Genomic DNA, 21,200 nt, shown 5'->3' on the forward strand with positions numbered 1-21,200 from the left:
CCTGGTCAGTGAAGTCTCAGTTCTGGATGAATCCTATAAAGATTAGTTCTGTACCAAATTTGGATCTAATACCATGGTAATCAGAACCCTAGTTAGAACTTGGTCAGGCAGCATCCAAGGAACAGGAGAATCGACATTTCGGGCATAAGCCATTCTTCAGGATTCCTGAAGAAGGGCTTATGCCTGAAACATTGATTCTCCTGTTCCTTGGATGCTGCCTGACCTGCTGCGCTTTTCCAGCAACACATTTTCAGCTCTGATCTCCAGCATCTGCAGTCCTCACTTTCTCCTAGTTAGAACTTGCCTACCACCATATGTTTAATTCCCTTGTGTTGTTTTCCTGATCCGAATAGTACCAGTATTAGGAGTTTTTGTGAAATTACAATCCCCAGAGTCTTGGTTTTTCATTTCTTTCCCTAATTCCTGAAGATCCTTTTGATCTGCCAGAGTACGTAAATCCCCAATTCAAGTGCTAAACTTTGGTGACTACAGTTACTTTCTTTCATCCCTCCCAGCCCCCACCACCAAATAAGTCTTAGAATTTGCGTATACAACATGAATAGCTTCTTTAAAAAGTCACAAATTCCAAACAGAATTTGTCCAATTCTCATTTCACCATTCCTTCGTTATTGTTGGGTCAAAAGCCTGTTGAACATCCCTAGGTCTACCAGAGATGGTGGTTGGAGATTAGTCATCTCAGCTGTAGGATATCTCTGCAGGCATTCCTCAGGGTAGTGTTGTGGGGCCATCAATCTTCATCAGCTCTCCATCAGTGACCTTCCCTCTATCATAAGGTCAGAAATGGGGGTGTTCGCTAATGATTATGCAACGTTCAGCATTATTTCTAACTTTCCATAAACTGAAGCAGTCCATGTCCAAATGCAGCAAGACCTCGACAATATTCAGGATTGGGCTGACAAATGGTGCATGCTTTGACACCACACAAATGCCGGGCAATGACCATCTCCTAATGAGAGAATCTAATCGTTGAACATGGATGGACAATGGCATTATTATCACTGAATCCTCCACTGTCTACTTTCAGGGGGTAATCACTGACCAGGATCCGAACTGGACTAGCACATAAATACTGTGGCTACAAGAGCAGGTTTGAAGTGAGGAATAAGCAGTGAGTAGTTCACCTTCTGACTCTCAAAGCTTGTCTACCTCTGGACAAAGACACTCCCTGCTTATAAATTCTGTGTCTGTGTGCGTCTCTCTCTCTCTCTTCACCTGACAAATGAGCTGCGCTCTGAAAACTTGTGATTTCAAACAAACCTGTTGGTATATAATCTGGTATCATGTGACTTCTGCCTGTGTCCACCCCAGTCCGACACCACCACCTCCATATCAAGTCAGGAGTGTGATGGAATATTCCCACTCTAACAACACTCTAGAAGCTTGACACCATCCAGGACAGAGACTCATTTTGATTGGCACCACATCCACAAACATTCACTTCCTCCAGCACTGACACTTAGAACCTGTAGTGCTCCTAGGAGAAAGTGAGGACTGCAGATGCTGGAGATCAGAGTCAAAGAGTGTGGTGCTGGAAAAACACAGGAGAATCCATGTTTCAAGCATAATTCTGAGGAAAGGTTTTTGCCCGAAACGTCGATTCTGCTGCTCCTTGGATGGTGCCTGACCAGCAGTACTTTTCCAGCACCACACTCTTCGACACTGTTGCTCCTATCCATAAGATGCACTGCAGAAATTCACCAAGGCTTCTTGGATAGCAACTTTTTAAACGCATGTTCATTACCATCCAGGACAAGGACAACAGATACAGAGTATATGGGGACGTCAGTAAATGAAAGTTCACTTCCCAGCCACTCGCTATTCTGTCTTAGACCTATATCTCCACTCCTTCGATGTTGTTAGGTAAAAATCCTGGAACTCCTTCCATAATGGTTGGTTAATCTGAACCGAATGGATTGCAGTGGTTCAAAACAGCAACTCATTATCACTTTCTCAAGAGCAACTGGGAATGGGTAATAAATGGTGGCCTGGCCAGCAGTACCCACATCCTATCAATTAATTTTTTTAAAAACCCACAAAGATTTCAGTGATTCAAAGAGGCATCTCGCTGCCATTTTTTTTCGAGCAACTAAAGTTGTTTTTAAATGCTGACTTTTCCTGTGGTATTCTTATCATTTTTGAATGAACATTTTTGCTTAATAATCATAAATCAAATAGTGTTTCATTTGTTTTAGTGGTGCCAATCTAAAACCTCATGCAGCACTAGACGTGAGCTGCTGTATCGATGAAATCCAGCTGTTTAAATCCAGTCTACAATAGAAGTCAATTCAACTTTAGAAGTTTCCAACTCCTATTAAATCCCACATGATTGAAGTCATTGTTTGAAAGTTGCTAAGGCTGTTCAGCACTGATGAAGTACATGTGAACCTCACATTGGCTGTTCACCAGTTGCAATGAACAAAATGCAAGCTTAGACACACTTTGTACTGAAGATGAATTTGTTGATATGAAACGCAAAATGCAAGGTATTTACTATTGAATCTTGCAACATGTCCCTATAATTAGCCAGGCAATCTTGAAAAACCCATCAACAATTACCATTTGCTGTATGCTGTAAAGCTCATTTTGGTTCCAATTTTTCGATTTCCCTTGGACCCCATGTACTACTGTAATCCAGGGAGAAAGACCACATCAAACATTGTCTTAATTGATACTGTTTGTTACTTTCTCATACAGTCCAACCAAATTAGTTAGACATAACCTCACCTTATCAAATCTATACTGACTTTATATGATTAATTTGTCTTTCTGAATGACTCCCTTCCTAACCCCCGAATGTTTTCCAATAATTTTCTCATCACTAAATTTAAACTGACTGGTCTGTAATTACTCAATCTATCCCTTCCTCCTGGTTTTTAAAAAAAAACTGAAGCTGTGCTTGCAGTCCTCCCAGCATGGCGTCATAGCGAAAGTAGATTGGAAAATGGTCATCTGAGTCTCCACTAATTCCTATCTTGCTTCTCAGCAGCCTTGGATACATTCTGCCCTATGACTTATCTACTTGCAAAGATGCTGAACCTTTAATATTTCATCTTTTCCTGTATTTTTCCTCTCCAATATTTCACACTCCCCTTTAACTAACAACATTTAAATCAGACAATCTGCAGACAAAAACAAAGATTTTATTAAGAACCATGCTAATGTTTTATGCCTCTACATGAATATTTCCCATTTTTTTACTTCCTAATCTAATATCGTAAGTTCTCCTCTGCCCTTGTTGAGCTGCTCTTCATATATGGAGGGATATGGGCTTGATGCTAACAAACAGGACGAGGTAATTTGGGATGTCTGGCCAGTGCAGACAAGTTGGACCGAAGGGTCTGCTTCCATGCTGTCTGCCTTTATGACCTTTTTGTAGATGTCCATGTAACCTACTTAGTCTCCTGCTGCTTGCAGCAATACCACTAACAGTTATGCTTTCAGCATCATTACTTTAATTGCTGTTTGCCCATTGTTAATGCCTTGAACCTAGTTTAAACTCAATTTATTGGATAATTAGAAAGTTGAATCCATTATTTCTGCAAGAAAAGATTTTTGTAAATTTTATTGATGTTTTTGAATTATGAATGTCAGACCACTGTTATTCAATTTGACTATATTAATGAATATTAAGATATAAGTATTTGCATTGACCATAATTTTCCAGTCTGCCTTAGACTCTGAGATGGTGCTAGAGAACTGTAGAATTTCAAACATTCAAAAAAAAACATGAAGTTAGGTCCAAGAAAACCGATCAAGTCTGTGGTGTGGAAACGTCCAGAATCAATCATTCAAGGCACACGTAATAATCACATTGACAAATTAGGTTAATTAAGAAAAGCAAGTATAGATTTCTTGGGAAATCATGTTTAACTGTTTTACTAAGTTTTGTTTTGAAGAGGTAATGGTAAGAATTGAAGAGTGTAATGCTGCTGGTATAGGGTACATGAACTCCCAAATGTACTTAATACAATGCCACACAATATGTTTGAGAAAAGTTGTAGCTTGTGAAATAAAGCAGACAGTAGCAACGTGAATGCAGAATTGCTGAATGACGAGTAATGGTCAGTAATGGTCAATGAATGCTTTTGGTCTGAGGAAGGTTGATAGTGAAGGTTCTCAAGGCTCAGCTTTGGGACCTTATCCTTGTCCTAATATATATTAATGACCTGGGCCTTTGAGTCCAGGGTTCAATTTCAAACAATGCAGATAATACACAACTTAAAAGTATCATAAACTTTGAGGGAGAAAATGTAAAATTTCAGAAGGGCGTAGACACATTATTGGAGTGTGTGGACAGTTAGCAGAGGAGCAGTATGGTCACTCAGTGGTTAGCACTGTTGCCTCTCGGTGCCAGGGACCCAGGTTTAATCCCAGCCTCTGGCAACTGTTTGTGTGGAGTTTTCTCACATTCTCCCCATGTCTGCATGGGTTTCCTCTGGGTGCTCCGGTTTCCTCTCGCAATCCAAAGATGTGCAGGTTAGGTGAATTGGCCATGCTAATTTGCCAATAGTGTTCAGGGATGTGTAGGTTAGGTGCATTAGTCAGGGGTGAATATAAGATAATAGAGTAGGAGAATGGGTCTGGGTGCTTTACTCTGAGATGGTGCTAGAGAACTGTAGAATTTCAAACAGGGTCAGTGTGGACTTGTTGGGCCGAAGAGCCTACTTCCACACTGTAGGGATTCTGAGATTCATATGGAAAAATCTGAAGTGATTTGTTTTGATTGGAAGAACGTCAAGACACAATATAAAAACCAAGGGTGCAGTTCAAAAATAATAAGGAGTAGAGGAACTTGGGTATTCAAATGTATAAATCGATGAAGGTAACAAATTAGGGCATGCTTTTTTTCTTCAAAACTGTGCTCTCAACCAATCTTTGGTTTTATTCAAAGAGACATAGAGTAGAAGAGCAAGGAGCTTACACTGAACTTGGATGAGACACTAGTTCAGTGTCAACTGGAGAATCGTGTCGAGTTCTGGACACCACAATTTGGGAGAATGTAAAGGAATTGGAAAGAGAGCAGAAAATATTCTAAGAATTGTTCCAAAAATGAGAACCTTCCATTTTTTCTTTCGACTGATGGAGGAAGCAGAGGTGGATTTGACTTCCTGTTCGTTAAAAATCTAAGGGTGTTGGAAGAAGATTAGAAAGTGGAGTTGATGCCCAAATCAGATGAGCCATAATCTTATTGAACGCTCGAGGAGCTCAATGGCGTACTCCTGTTCCTAATTATTATGTTCATATGTTTATCCCTTAAACTGAATATGATCATTGTCAGACAGCTGAACAGTTAAGTTACAATTGTAATCAAGGAGCGTATATATAAACCCTTGTTGTAGACATCTGAAGGTAAGGTTAAATTGCAGGTAGTGCCTGTAAACTTGCAAGCTTTGCACTTGACAAGATCTTTTCACAAAGTGTGAAATGTTGCACCTGAAGCCCTTAAGTCCTACTTCAGAGAGATTACTTTCTCATTGTAAAAACACTGCTTCAGTGAGTCATAACCTTTTCAGTTATTGTTCAGCACTTCTGGCAGTGACCAGGAGCTGTAAAGTAAAAAAAAAATCAGAATCATTACAGTGCAGAAGGAGGCTGCTATTTCTTCATGTCTGTACTGGATCCCCAAGTGAATATTTCACTTAATGCCATTCCTTGTATTCCTGCAATGACCTACATACAGAAACTTCCAGGTTCCTTTGAACCTGCACCCTTCATTTTATATTGTTTCACCATGTTCTTCTGACTAGAATAGAACATTTTCTGCATTGATATACCATCTGGCCACCCATTCCATCAAATTGTTTATATCAGTTTGAGGTTTGTGAGTTCAGAGAAAATCTTTCATTTCCATCATGAATGGGAAACTCATTATTTTTAAATTGTGTCTCCTAGTTATATTTGACCACAAGGAGGAACATCATTTCAGCCTTCAAATTGTCAGTTCTGTTCAGAATCTTTGTTTCAATAAGATTGCCTCTCTTGCTCCTAAATTCCATTGAATATAGGCCCAGTTCAAACATTCCTTTCTCACAGGGCAACTCCTTCATCCCAGGAATCAGCCAAGTTGACTGAACATTATAATTCCTCAGTAAAAATGCTGTGTCATACAGGCCACATCCCTTCAGTGGTTTCAGTTTTGTGTTTCACCTTCATATGACTGATTCTACAATGTTCTGCAATTAATAAAATTGGAAGGCAATATGTAGTTCACACTGTAACATTTATGTCATGTTTCCATAAGGATGTTGTGCATTACCCTTAAAGTTTTTGTAATAGTAGTTAATGTATAAAAGGTACAAATGCACTGCTAGTTTTATTTCAACTTAATTGTTTAATCAACCTAATTTAGTGAATGACTTGAATTAAATTCCTTGCTGGATTATAGCATTGAATCTAATTGCTAAATCCAGCAATCAGATGGAATAATGTCACAAGTGGTGATCAAGGGCATTGAAGGAAATGCCCTCGCTATATTTCCCAGTTTAGGTGAGTCCATTGTGGAGGGTTACCTTCAGTGCATAGAAATCAGATAATCTCAGCAGATCTCTCTCACGAACACTTGCGCTCTCTCTCTCTCTCTCTCTCTCTCTCTCTCTGTCTGTCTCTCTGTTCTCCTACCCTCCTCACCCCCCCACCCCACACATGCATACACAGACACACACGCACACAACCCAAGAGGACAGAAACTGTAGGAAATTGCAGGTAGTTTTAAATAGGGAGTATGTTTTACTGACACTGCCTTTGTCAGAGCTGCAGAAGTAAAACTCTGGGAAATGCAGCAGTGAAAAATCTAAGTGAGTTTATATATGTTAGATTTAACAAATGAATTTCTGAAAAATCAAGGAGAAAGCACAGTCTTTTCTCTTTGAAGAATGAAAGCCATTTTACTATTAAATTGGAGGGGTTGCAGAAAAGGTTTACAAGGCTGTTGTCAGGACTGGAGGGTTTGAGTCATAAGGTGAGACTGAGACATTTTTCACTGAAGTCTAGGAGGTTGAGGTTTAGAAAATCATAAGGAAATAGATTAGGTGAACAGCAAAGGATTTTTGCCGAGGGTAGGAGAGTTCAAAACTAGGGGGCATATTTTTAAAATGAGAGGAGAAAGATTTAAAAAGGACCAGAGGGACAACCTTTTCACACAGAGGATGGTGCATATGTGCAATGAACTGCCAGAGGAAGTGGTAGATGTAATTGCAACATTTAAAGACATTTGTATAGATATATGAATGGGAAAGGTTTAGAGAGATATGGTCCAAATGCAGGCAAATGAGACCAGTTTAGTTTGTGGAATTTGGTTGGCATGGATGAGTTGGACCACAGGGTGTGTTACTGTGCTATAACTCTCTGTTGGGATAATTAAATTTGAAAGACTGAGACAGGTACAGCAATTAATATACATTTTCTTGTGACTGTTGTTTTATTGTTGTGAGAGAAAGATGTAGGACTGGATGGACAGGAAAGTGAGTTTTGAAGGGGACATAAGGAGCCTATAAAGGGATGTAGTTGGGTTAAGTGAATTGGCAACGTTCTGGCAAATGTATCATCATGTCAGAAAATGTGAAATTGCCCGTTTCAGAAAGAACAGAAAAAAAAAAGATCCTCGAAATGTGAGCAGTTGCAGAACTCTGAGATGCAGAAAGATCTGGGTGCATGAATTGCAGAAGGTTAGTATGTAGGTACTGCAAGTAATCAGAAAATCTATTAGAATGTTATGTTTTATTGTGAATAAATTGAATGAATGGATAAGGCTTCAATTATATAGGGATTTGGGGAGACTGAATCTGGAATACAGTTCTGGTCACTATCCTTGAGGAAGAATATTAACGCAATGAAAGCTATGTCTGTAGTTTACAAAAGTAAAAGATGACTTAATTGAAAATTTAAGGTCCAAGGGAGCTTGACCAGTTGGATGAGAAAAGATTCTCCACTCATGGGAGATTCCACAACCAGGTGTTATAATTTTTTTAAAAATAGTTTCCCATTTAAAACCGCAATAAGGAAAAATAAATTTGAGGGTTGAGAGTCTTTGGAATTCTCTCCCTCAACAAGCAGTGGATGCAGAATCTTAAAATGCTTTTAAAGTAGAGATGAATAAATTCTTGATTACCAAGGGGTGAAAGATTATTTGGGGGTGTGCAGGAATGTAGAGTTGAGGTCAAAATCGGATCAGCCATGGTCCTATTGAATGGCAGAGCAGGCTCAAATGGCCTACTCTTGTTTATTGTTTGTATGTTCCAATATATCGGCCAAAATTTGTCAGAGAGCAGGTAAGTGCCTCTGCCTAACCCCAACAAATGGACGAACAAGTGCAGCATGCCACTAAAATGATTTTGCACTCTCACCCTCTCACCCAAGTGCATTTTGCACGTGTGCACACACGCACTTGCTCTTGCTCTCTCAAAGGTCATATAGATGTATTGTACTATCAATGGAAGCAGGTTGAGAGAAAGTGCCCCAATAGTGTATCTTGCACTCCTAGAGCAGCCAAAGTTAGACCACAACAGGATGACAATGCAGACTTGATAGCAGTTGCAGGACTGGATTAGTGGTGCTGGAAGAGCACAGCAGTTCAGGCAGCATCCAACGAGCAGCGAAATCGACGTTTCGGGCAAAAGCCCTTCATCAAGGGCTTTTGCCCGAAACGTCGATTTTGCTGCTCGTTGGATGCTGCCTGAACTGCTGTGCTCTTCCAGCACCACTAATCCAGTATTTGGTTTTCAGCATCTGCAGTCATTGTTTTTACCTTAGCAATTGCAGGACCACAGAAATCACTGAACAAGAAAGAGGAGTTTTGGTGGTGCTGATGGGGGGAAAAGGTGGAAAAAACATTTGTCTGGCCACCTCTTCCTTTTTCTATGCTGCTGTCTAGCTGCCACCCTGTTAATTCAGAATCCTGTTTATTCCAAATCTCTGTCATAATGGTCTGCTCTATTAAAGAGACTCGAGTCTCTCCTGAAAATGGGTCATAAAGTATACAGTGTGGAAACAGACCTTTCAGTCCAACCAGTCCATGCTGACCATGTTTCCCAAACTAAACTAGTCCTACCTGCCCGCGTTTGGCCCATATCCCCCTCAAACTTTCCTATTCATGTACTTATCCAAATGTCTTTTAAAGGTTGTAACTATACTACATCCACCAATTCCTCTGGCAGTTCATTCCACACACTAAGCACACTCTGTTTGGGGGGAAAATAGTTACCCTTCATGTCCTTTTTTATAAATCTTTCTTCTCTCACCTTAAAAATATGCACTCTAATTTTGAATTCCCCCACCTGAGGGAAAGCCACCTGCTATTCACCTTTATCTATGATCTTCATGATTTTATAAACTTCTATAAGGTCATCACTCAACCTCATATACTCCAGTGAAAAAAAGTTCCAGCCTGTTTTTATAATCAAAACCCCCAGTCCCAGCAACATTCTGGTAAAACTTTTCTGAACCCTCTCCAATTTAATCATATCCTTCCTATAACAGGGCAACCAGAATTGCACTCAGGACTCCAGAAGAGGCCTCCCCAGTGTCCTGTTCAACCTCAACAATACTTCCCAACTCCCGTACTCAAAGGCCTGAGCAATGAAGGCAAGCATGCTAAACGCCTTCTTAACCAGTCTACCTGTGATGAAAATTTTAAAGAATTACGTACCTGAACCCCTTGGTCTCTCTGTTCTACAACATACTCGGGGCTCTATCATTAATTGTATAAATCCTGACCTTGTTTGTTTTACCAAAATGCAACACCTCGCCTTTACATCATTCCATTTTTGTTTCCCTGGGGTGGCCTTGCCTCTGTAAGCCATTGTTATTGCTGGGACTGTGTCATTCTCCTCAGCTAGAGGGGAGTGAGTTGGCAGTGGAACAACAGAGGGATGCACTTCATAAGCCAACCTCTGCCATTGATTGAAACAGTAGTTGCTGGAAAAGCTGAGCAGGTCTGGCAGCATCTGTGAAGAGCAATCAAAATCCAAGAAGAAAATCCAGTCTAATCGAAATTTATCATTCTTTGAGAAACTGTATATTCATTACTTAGAGTTTTGTGCTCATCACTTTGGTTTCTCTTTATTAATAATGTGAATTCCCATTCATGGACAGTTTGTTAAAGTGCTGTAAGGCATGAGAACAGTATCAAACATGTGCTGTGTTGTTGAAGGTGCAAAACAGTTCCACCTTGCATGTTACAGAAGACCATCAGGTTTCTGCATTTTGTGTTCCTTTGGTCAATACTACTTCAGTTCAAATTAATTGGTCACTTATTTCATTGGGATCTTGCTGTACATGGATGTTGGCTCTGGTTACCCATGTAAATATAGGAAATAATTAATTGATTATCAACCACTTTGGACTGTCCCAGGAGCACAACAGGCATTAAATAAATATTCACCTTCTCTTTCTTTCACTCTCACTCTCTCCCTGTCTCTCCACCCCCCCCCCCCCCCACCCCCCCCACCTTGCTCTCTTCGTTTGCCTGATTTTTCTGCAGAAGCAGAGGGCAATCTTGCCTGAGGCGGTGGATACCCTGGTGATTTAATTCAGGAATCTTTGTCATCACATCACATAGAATGATGAGTCATACTATTGACTAATAAGATGCAGAAGTCAGCTGAATGACTCTCTTCCCCCTCTCCCTTGCATGCGTCAAGAACAGCCAGAGTTTCAAATGATGGAGGAGGATGCTGTTTTACTGCTGCATGAATAAATGCATCATTTCCATGTGGTACTGAGCCAAATCTGCCGACAAGGTTCTGTGCTCTCACTGCCTGCTGATTTAGCTTCATAAATTAGGACAGAGGTGATGATTTTACAATCTATGTTCGTCGATTTTGATGGTTTCAGTTCCTGGACAACATATGAATTCTAGTGAACTGCAAATCAAGGCCAATCATTCTTAGATGAAAACTTCAGAAATTTGCCAGATGGATGATATTTATTCAGATATCTGTTCTGATATATTGTACCTCTGGAGGATCTGCACAGTGCTTTAATCAGCATCTGTACTGATGTCTGTTTTGCCTCCAGCAAGGCATTTCTACTTGACAAGACAATGCTTATGTTATCTCCCATAATATAAGAACTAGACATGGGTAATGGGGTATGCAAAGATCCAACAGGATGTTTATTACAGCTCAATGTTCTGTGCAAGCATTAGGTTTACAAGCACAGAATTGTCTGGGCTAAAATTAGGCTGTTTGGTTATAAAGCTTTTTAAAATTTCAAATGTATACTTTACACACACAAATATGGAAAAGCACAGTAGGTCAGGCAGCATCCGAGGAGCAGGAAAATCGATGTTTCGGGCCAAAGCCCTTCATCAGGACCTTTGACCATGGTCTTTCCCCACTGTGCCTTGGTGGCAGCTGCCCCAAGCTTTAGTGTGCCCCTCAGCACGCAGTCCTGGACCTTGGAATGTGCCTGTCTGCAACACTTGCTCGGGGGCCAACTTCTTGTTTTGGAAGACAAACAAGGTTAGAGCGTGTTTCACCGAGTTGATGGTCCTCCAGGTGCAGTTGAAGGCTGTGTCAGTGTCCTGGGAACAGACATAGAGCACACACTCCCACATCACGGAGCTGTTTGGAACGACCCTCAACGAAAACCACTACCTCCCTCCAGACTTGATTTGTTTTCATCAGCATGTTTATGCTTCAAGTGGTCAGAGTTGTGATTGAGTCTGAGACCTTTATGTTATGGGGCGGCTCAGTGGTTAGCACTGCTGGGTTCAATTCCAGCCTCGGGCGACTGTCTGTTTGGAGTTTGCACATTCTCCCCGTGAATTGGCCATGCTAAACTGCCCATAGTGGGTCTGGGTGGGTTACTCTTCAGAGGGTCGGTGTGAACTTGTTGAGCCAAATGGCCTGTTTCCACATTGTAGTCTATCCTCAGGTCACATGCTGTGAAACAGTGGTGATATTGTGAGCAGGTCTCTGAAAAGTAAACTGACATACTAACTCAGACATAAATGTGATATCTATCTTGTTTTCCAAAAATATTTATTGGTAAATCTCCTGTGTTCAGCCACATATATTGGGAATTTGTTGTCAATTTGTAATTCTACAGACCAGTAAAATTGAAGTTTGAATATTGAACTTGTAACACCAAAAAAGGTTTGGCAACCCATCCTGATCTGGTGATCATATGTCCATCTGGAGAGGTCCATATTGTTGATTTTCCTCTTGGATGACAAAAGGATTGTCATGTTGCTAGTTACTGTCACTCAATACCACTACAACAACAACAACATCGTCTATTGTCATTGTCATCATCATCGTCATTAGGCATGACTGCCATGTTTTATACTGAGCTGAACTGGTTTTGGTCCCTTCACAGTGTAGCACCACGATCAGTAGTAACTTTGTAAGATCTAGGCCAGTTGCGTATTCTGAACACCTGTTCAAAATCCCAATAATTGGAAGGCACGGTGGCTCGGTGGTTCAATTCCTACCTCGAGAAACTGTCTGTGTGGAGTTTGTATATTCTCCCCATGTCTGCATGGGTTTCCTCTGGGTGCTCCAGTTTCCTCCCACAGTCCAAAGATGTGCAGGTTAGGCGAATTAGCCATGCTAAATTGCCCATAGTATTAGGTGCATTAGTTAGGGGTAAATACAGAGTGGGGGTATGAGGATGGGTGGGTTGCTCTTCGGAGTGTCGTTGTGGACCTGTTGGGCCAAAGAGCCAGTTTCCATACTGTAGGGAATCTAATCTCCTTTTTTGTTTTAAATATTATTATTACATCTGCTTCTACCATTCCCTCAGGTGGTGCATTTTAAGAAAAGTTCCTCCTTTGTCATTTCTGTTTCTTTTGCCAGTCACCTTTTGGGGAGACCATTGCCGAGTGGTATTGTCACTGGATTGTTAATCCAGAAACCCAGGCAGTATTCTGGGGACCCAGGTTCGAACTTTGCTATGACAGGTGGTGAAATTTGAATTCAATAAAAGTCTGGAATTAGAGTTTAATGATGTTTGTTAGAAAAACCTATCTGGCCCACTAATATCCTGTTAGGGAAGAAAATCTGCCATTCTCACTTGGTGTGACCTACATATGACTCCAGACCCACAGCTATGTGGTTGACTTTTAACTGTCCTCTGGGCAATTAGGGATGGCAATATATGCTGGCCTACATTCTGTGAATGAATTTTAAAAAAACTGTGTCCTCTGGTTATTGAGCCATTTGCCACTGTGAATTTTCTCCTTGTTTACTATTCAAACCTTCCATATTCTTCCAACCTCTATCAAATCTCCTCTTAGTTTCTCAACTTGAGAACAACCTAGCTTCTCCGCACTCTCTATTTAACTCCTCCTTTTCCTTCACTCCAGTATCATTCTTCTGAAGTTTCTCTAAAGTTTTTCCATCCTTTAATGCTCAGTGTAAATCTTCATAGCTGGTCTACAGTCTTTCTCTCTTCCAACCATTAATGTCTCATTCTCAATTTTCTGCCATAATTTTCATGTTCCATTTGTAACCCCACTTCTTCACCACGTTTGTCCTCTTGCCATCTTTGCTATCCTTCTCTTTGTATCCTTCTCATGTCTTAGTGCTCCCACTAAATCAGCAGGATGCCAATGTAGCTATTTTAGTTTCTGTCCATCAGCTAATTCTGAATCCCTGTCTCCACTGTCTCTATAATTCCATATAGACTTAAATCTTGCAAACCAACCCTAACTTTACGAACAACAAAGGATGAATTTGGCTATCTTGAATTTAGTCTGATGCTTGCTGATAAAATACCTATAATTGATATACATATACATTTGTAATTAGGCACTCTACACATTTATTCTCATGTTTGCTTTTTTTCCTGCTGTCTTTTGCTGTACATTGAAAGCCACCTCTAATTTTCATTTTGTTTTCTTTTACATGCAATGAGAAATTGCAGCCATTTTGTTTTATTGTTCACTGAAGCTATTATGCCTATTAATTATTCATTTACGAAGGATTTCACCTGATTAGTCTGTTGAATCCATGACAGAGTAATCTTCTTCACTGTGACTTTGTAAGCAAAAAATACATTCTTTCAAACCAATGAGAAAAAACCCAAAATTGGAAGTGAAAATTCTAAATGTCACCCCTCTCCTGTACCACATTCAAACTCATCATTCATATTTTCACTATCTTGTACTAGCTTCTGTTGCTTAGTACACTATAAATTTCAAAGCGTTGCCTTTGTTTACAGATTTCTGTATGGCATTGACGATAGTATAGTTCATTCTATAGAACATTTTCCAATACTTCTATTCTTCAATTCTGGTTGGTAGTCCAATTTCCCATCTGGTAACCTGTCTTGTAACAGAGCTACCCCATATTTCCTATAACATAACCTCTTCCTAGAACATCTTCTCTGTTAATTTCTGCATACATTTCAAGATCTCCTCAAAGGCATATTTATCATGTTTTGTAAACCTCTATGTTACTGAGTGGTCATTTCATGGGTTGCTCCAATCTTAAAGCAAAAGATTGATTTGCATTCAATAATTCTAGTAAATTTTCCACTCAATTGGAGAATCAAATGCTCCAGAGTTTTATTTGTTTATGGGATGAGCATGTGACTGGCTAAACTAATATTTATTGCTAGAATAATACACAACTGTTGATGCTAGACATCTGAAATAAAAATGGAAATTGCTGGAGAACTATAGCTCTGGCAACATCGGTGTAGACAAGGCAGGTAATGTTTTGGATCAGAACTGATGATAGCTGGGAAAGGGTGATATATATGCTGAAGATGGGAACGCGATTGGGGAAATGGAAGAAGGAATGTACAATAGGTGAAGATTGATTTTTCTCTTGCGTTCTATGAGACAGGTAATAGGTAGATAATGGTGAGTGAGGGAAACGTAAAGCTGATAATTGGGACCCATAGTCAGTGGAAATGGGTTAGATGTGCTGAAAGCAGCCCACGTCATGACCGGGCCTGGTGTGTTGGAGTTAGTATAGGAATTGGAAGAAGGCGTTCAGGCCCTAGAAGTATTGATCTTGATACAGGGTCACTGTGGAAAATGAGGTGTTGTTCTTCCAACTTGTTCTGTGGCTCACTGGAGCACTGCAATAAATCTGCGACAGAAATGTTGGTCAGAGAAGATGATGTGTTGAAGTGGCAGGCAACTTGAATCTCTCGGCTATTTTTTTGTGTCTGTAACTTTGTTTCCCCGATTGTTTTCAGCATATATACCACCTTTTCCTAGCTACTATCAGTTCTGAAGAATGGTCACTGGACTGAAACATTAACTCCACTTTTATTGCCAGAAACTATACAGGCTTAATATCATTAAAGCCACAATAACATCAACAGTCTAGAAAATAAGTATAAACTGGCAGAAAATGACTAAAAATGAAACAATGCTGAAATAACTTTAATGACTGTGTGCAAGTTTTATGAATTAAAAAGGATGTAATTAAATTGATGAGGCTGTTTGTGACATCTGTTACTAAGAATTAATATGGAGTGTGGTGGAAATTATTACATACCTCTGGAAATCTAATTTTATTGGGAAATATTATATAATACTTACAATCTGACACTTCATAATCTTATCAATGGAAAGATGTATTTTCGATGCAGTATATTGAATAAGTTTAGAAATAGATGCGTCAAATGAGACAACATTTGACACTTGAATGGCATTGTTGTAACCCAGTTAGTGACTGTTAACATTTTTTAAAAAAACCATCCAGCAACTAATGGACAGAGGAATTAAACAAAGCTAACAACTCCATTCATAAAGAGATTATAATATGAATTCAGTTCTACTTCCTTTACACCCACTCCACCAAGTAGAGTTCCCTGACCTTAAGGGAAGATGTTGCATACTGGTAATGTCACTAGACTTGTAATCCAGAAACGAAGACTTTGGGTCAAATCCTACCAGAGTAGAGGAGGAAATTCAGTAAATATCCAGGATAAAATGCTTACCTCATGGTAACCATGTATCCATTTTAAATTGTCACAAATACTTATCTGGCTCACTCATGTCTTTAGGGAGGGGAAGTCTGCCGTTACTGAATCCATCAGGGTGAATATAACTTGACACCCAAAGCATTGTGGTTGATTATTATCTACCTTCGAGGAATTTAGGAATGGACAACAAATGGCTGAGTTAGCAACATCCACATGAACTAATTTTTAAAAAGAATTCTTGAAGGCTCATTCGTTTTACCTGTGGTGCCAGACAAAAGTATATCACAGCTCACTTGAATTCTTCCCTGTGCTTCCTCTTCAGTCTTCAGTCTTCCAGCAGTATTACCAAGGTAAAAGACATCATGAGGTCCTTCCACTGTTTTAACAAACAACCCTCCAATATTTCCTTAAAATTGCAAGATGCTGTGACTCCTGTGCTGTTACTTCAAGCATCAGAAAGCACCTTTGCTTTCCAATAGCCTGCTGCTGTGGTTTCAAAGTGCAGCCAAGCTGATTGATTTCCAGAATTTCAGTTGCAGCAACATTAACTGCCTTTCACCAAGAAGATTACTGTAGCTTTATTCCTTTAGCTTCCAGCTAAATAACTCTCCCAGTTGCTTTTCCCTTAAAAACTTTGTCATATTCTGAATGAGCTCTTAATCTCACACAGCATCATGGACAATAAATCTTGAATTTGCTTTACTTCACATGTAAGTCTGGTTTTATCTCTCAACTTTCAGGGAGCCACAAGCTAATTAAGACCCAAAGATGACAAAGTCTGTTTACTCTTTTTCCAAACATCAACTGATTTGCCTGCTAGCTATATGTAAATTAAATTCAGAGATAACATAGAACCTAGAAAAGTACAGCATAGAACAGGCCCTTTGGCCCACGATGTTGTGCCGAGGTTTAATCCTAATGTACAATATAGTAACTTAACCTATGCCCCCCTCAACTCACTGCTCTCCATGTGCCTGTCCAGCAGTTGCTTAAATGTCCCCAATGACACTGCTTCCACCACCACGCTGGCAACGCATCCCATGCATTCACAACTCTCTGCGTAAAGAACCTACCTCTGACGTCTCCTAACGTCTACAAGCTATGACTCCTCGTACCAGTCAATCCTGCCCTGGGGAAAAGTCTCTGGCTATTGACTCTATCTATTCCACTCATTATTTTGTATGCCTCAGTCAGGTCTCCTCTCTTTCTCCTTCTCTCCAGAGAAAAAGTCTAAGCTTATTCAACCTTTCTTCATAAGGCAACATCCTGGTAAACCTTCTTTGCAACCTCTCCAAAGCCTCTGTATCTTTCCTATAGTAGGGCGACCAGAACTGGACACAATATTCCAAGTGTGATCTCACCAGGGACTTGTAGAGCTGCAGCAAAACCTTGCGGCTCTTCAACTCGATTGCCCTGTTAACGAAAGCCAAAACACCATATGCTTTCTTAACAACCCTATCCACTTGGGTGACAACTTTGAGGGATCTATTTACTTGAACGCCAAGGTCCCTCTGTTCCTCCACACTGCCAAGAATCCTGTCTTTAATTTTATATTCAGCATTCAAGTTTGACCTTCCAAAATGCATCACTTCGCATTTATCCAGGTTGAACTCCATCTGTCTTTTCCCAGCCCAGCTCTGCATCCTGTCTAAGTCGTGCTGCAGCCTGCAGTAGCCCTCGATACTATCGACGACACCTCCAACCTTTGTTTCATCTGCACATTTACTAACCCACCCCTTAACCTCCTCATCCAAGTCATTTATAAAAACTACAAAGAGCAGAGGCCCAGGTACAGAACCCTGCGAGACCCCACTCAACACTGTCCTCCAGGCAGAATACTTTCCATCTACAACCACCACTCTCTGCCTTCTGTCACCCAGCCAATTCTGAATCCAGATAGCCCAAATCTCCCTGTGTCCCATACTTCCTGACTTTATGAATGAGCCTACCATGGGGAACCTTATCAAATGCCTTGCTGAAGTCCGTACACACCACATCCACTGCTCCACCTTCATCGACCTGTCTTGTCACCTCCTCAAATAACTCAATAAGATTTGTGAGGCATGACCTGATTGCCTTTAATCATACTATGCTTTACCAAATAGTCATAAATTCTATCCCTCAGATAAACCTGAAGCACAGGAATAAAACATTTGAAATACAAATTCTATTGGAATAAGCGCAGATATCACATTTCCAGTTTTGTTTTAGCCCAAGCTGACCACATACCATTTTTTTGTGCATTAAGAACTACCATTTGTCTTAAGTCTGTGTGGTTTATTAGCCTGTAGATGTTTACTCGTGGTTTTAATTCCACTTGAGCTTGGATCTAAAAACAGTTTCTAAAACTATCATATTAGATGTTTGTAACAATCTGTACATTTATTCTCAAATAGTAGAAATTTATAGATTGCCTCCAACAAATAATTAACATGATGGATTAATGTCTACATATAAAGAGAAGATTTGGGTTATAATTTTTACATCATTTATCTGCAAGACCAATACAAAAAAAAATCATTCAGGTAATAGGTACAGAAAACTGCCTCAGTAGTACTAACATTTGTAATATTCCCGTGTCTATTGAAGAATCAAAATCTCAGTACAAGTTAGTGTTGCAATCCAAGCAGTTAAACTATACATGAGTTGCTAAAAAATTATTCAAAAGGATAGTGCCCACATTAGAAAGCCATAAAATCTATTTCAGAACATGATTTGAATGCTGCAGTGGTGTGAGTTACATGCTTTTGTTCATTTCTAACAAAGTTGAAATCTTGCTAATAAAGGTTACTTCAATCAAGTAAATGAAAGTACATTAGAAAATCCTTGCATAGTACCTCTATAATAAAAGCACTGATTTGTGAAGAACTAAATGTGTGATAATGGATTACAACAGTACTATAACAATGGATTGAGCAGGCTGATTTGCTTTAATTAACCTGTTCAGAGATAACACACTTCTGGAGCACGTAGGACTTGAACCCAGGCCTTCTGTCACAGAGGCAGGGACACTCCGACTCTACCACTAGAACTCTTTGAGTATGCTAATTAAGAACAGGCATAACTTGCTCCAGCTGCCAATTGATGGATCAGTTCACTTCAAAAATGCAATAGCAGAATAGGAAAGGCATTATTCTAATTTTGTATTTTGACTCTTGATGAAAGTATTGAATGTTTGTAACGCTAATTGAAAGTTTTTTTTTCAATAATCTTGAATCTTTAATGATGAAAAGAAGAACATGTGTGAAACTTTGGAACCTTGAAAGCAGTAAGCTATCATTTGTTTGAAGGATTTAAAGCCTATTAACATCAATTTGACTAATTATTTTTCCACCAATTAATTAGATTTTTTTTTCTGATCAGTGAATCAGTATAAAGCAAGTTCTTCAATTTGGAGAAAGAAAATAATTTTCTGTTTTCTTACCATCTGACTTAAAAGATCCTTTGCAGGTAATGCAGGCACATGCGCATGTACCACAATGTACAACAGATGGGAAGAATTTAAGATTGGAACTCCGTGTTGAAATGTGGAGGAGTCTGAATTGGACTGGGGTGGACAAAGTTAAAAATCACAGGTTATAGTCCAACAGGTTTATTTGGAAGCACTAACTTTCGGAGTGCTGCTCCTTCAGGTAGCTGTGGAGCAGGGCCACAAGACCCTGCTAAAGATATAGCAAGAGATTAGTGTTATGTAACTGAAATGATAATGCTGAACAAACCTAGATTGCTGTTATGTCTTTCATCTTTTAGAATGGGTTGCAGGAACAAATTTAGGTTTGTTCAGCATATCATTTCAGTTGCATGACACTGTAATCTTTCATTCTAAGTTCTTATGTCTGTGTCTTATGATCTTCTTCCAAAGCTACCTGATGAAGGAGCACCACTCCAAAAGCTAGAGCTTCCAAATAAACCTGTTGGACAATAACCCAATGTTGTGTGAGTTTTAACGTCTGTGTTGTAGACATAAGGTTTAAGATGTCTTAAAGAATAGAAGATTCTCAGCATTTGATGTGAGGATTTACTGAGGTATTGTAGATCCTTAATTGTACTAGCAAGTTTAATTCAGACTAACTATTCATCGTGCTGGTGAAAACCACATTAAGAGGAAATGGGATCAATCTCAAGAGGAATAGTGAAAAGACAGAAATACTTCAGTAAAAGCATGTTAAATGTTTGGAATTGTGAGGTGGCCGAGACTAATAGCTAATAATCCTAAGTGTTCCTGTGTATACCTGTACTGCATAAGATATAGTATGAACATGGTGGTGGACTGAGACAACAGATTGATTGTACGTATACGGTGTTTTTAATGTCTTGTGTTTAGTATTATGAAAATAACTTATTACATACTAGGGCAGATAAAACATTACAGCATTATTTCAATTATTATGGAACTTGATGGAAGTAATATCCTTTTGGACATCTATTCTCAATAAATTTAGACAGTAATGTGTGGCTCCTGCCTTGGAGATAATAGGAAAGGAAAAATATTTCTGCACATTTTTAAGTTGAAATTTTGAGTGATGAGCTGCGGCATTTGGGGAAAACAATAATCTAATCTTGCCAGTAAATCTCCATTTGGTATCTCATGATAACATCTAAAATGTGCTTCACTTTAAATCGGTTAAAAATGTAACAATGGAATTGTGTTATATCTTGCTACCACATCTCAATCATGTGTATGGTTGCAATGATATATCTCTTAGAAATTATCTTAATCTACAGATGCAAATGGCATTATTTTACTATTATCTGCAGACAACTGTTTTCTTGAATTGTTCTTAAAAAGATGGTTTCAGGCGATAGATTGCTTGATCAAGATTAAATATTTTCAAATTAAACTAGATTGAACCATACCTTGTGTACTGTGTGTAATTAAGATTTTAAATTGAATATATAATTTGTAATGAAACTAGGGTGCTCTATTACAATGTCTTCATTTATGACAAAGAAGTACTGATAGTAAGTGGATCAGACATTGCAATTTGTGATTTTGTTGGAAAGTGATGCTGTGTATGTGACTCTGATCTGTGGGATAGCTCTCTTCCTTAGGCATCTGGCTCCTTCAGTTGATGAGGAGGAAGGTACACGGTTGATAGGGCTGTGATTGTCTATGGCCTGTCTCCTGTTTCTATCAAATGCATGATCACTGGCAGGAAGTCTGTCCAAAGCTGCTGCTCTTGTTCTCTTCATGCTAATTGATCTGCGACTGTTCCTGAGAGTACTTACAGTCAACCATAGGCAACGTGAGCCACATTTAATGGGCATCCAGGATGTTGTGCACAAAAGGGCAT

At 39.4% G+C, this 21,200-nt stretch overlaps 1 protein-coding gene across 10 annotated transcripts in view; it reads left to right on the top strand.

The window, feature by feature from the left end:
* Nucleotides 1–21,200, top strand: part of grip1 (glutamate receptor interacting protein 1) — a 472,826-nt gene that overhangs the window by 293,103 nt on the left and 158,523 nt on the right. The window contains exon 1 of one of the 10 annotated variants that reach the window (XM_072551574.1): nucleotides 1,065–1,129. The exons of the other annotated variants lie outside the window; for them this stretch is intronic. The gene's annotated coding sequence lies outside the window, so the exon portion shown is untranslated. Of the gene's footprint in view, nucleotides 1–1,064; nucleotides 1,130–21,200 lie in introns of those variants that run through there. 10 annotated transcript variants of the gene reach the window in all.

This window comes from Chiloscyllium punctatum, chromosome 32 (assembly GCF_047496795.1).
Source record: "Chiloscyllium punctatum isolate Juve2018m chromosome 32, sChiPun1.3, whole genome shotgun sequence".
In the NCBI taxonomy this organism is placed as follows: Eukaryota; Metazoa; Chordata; class Chondrichthyes; order Orectolobiformes; family Hemiscylliidae; genus Chiloscyllium; species Chiloscyllium punctatum.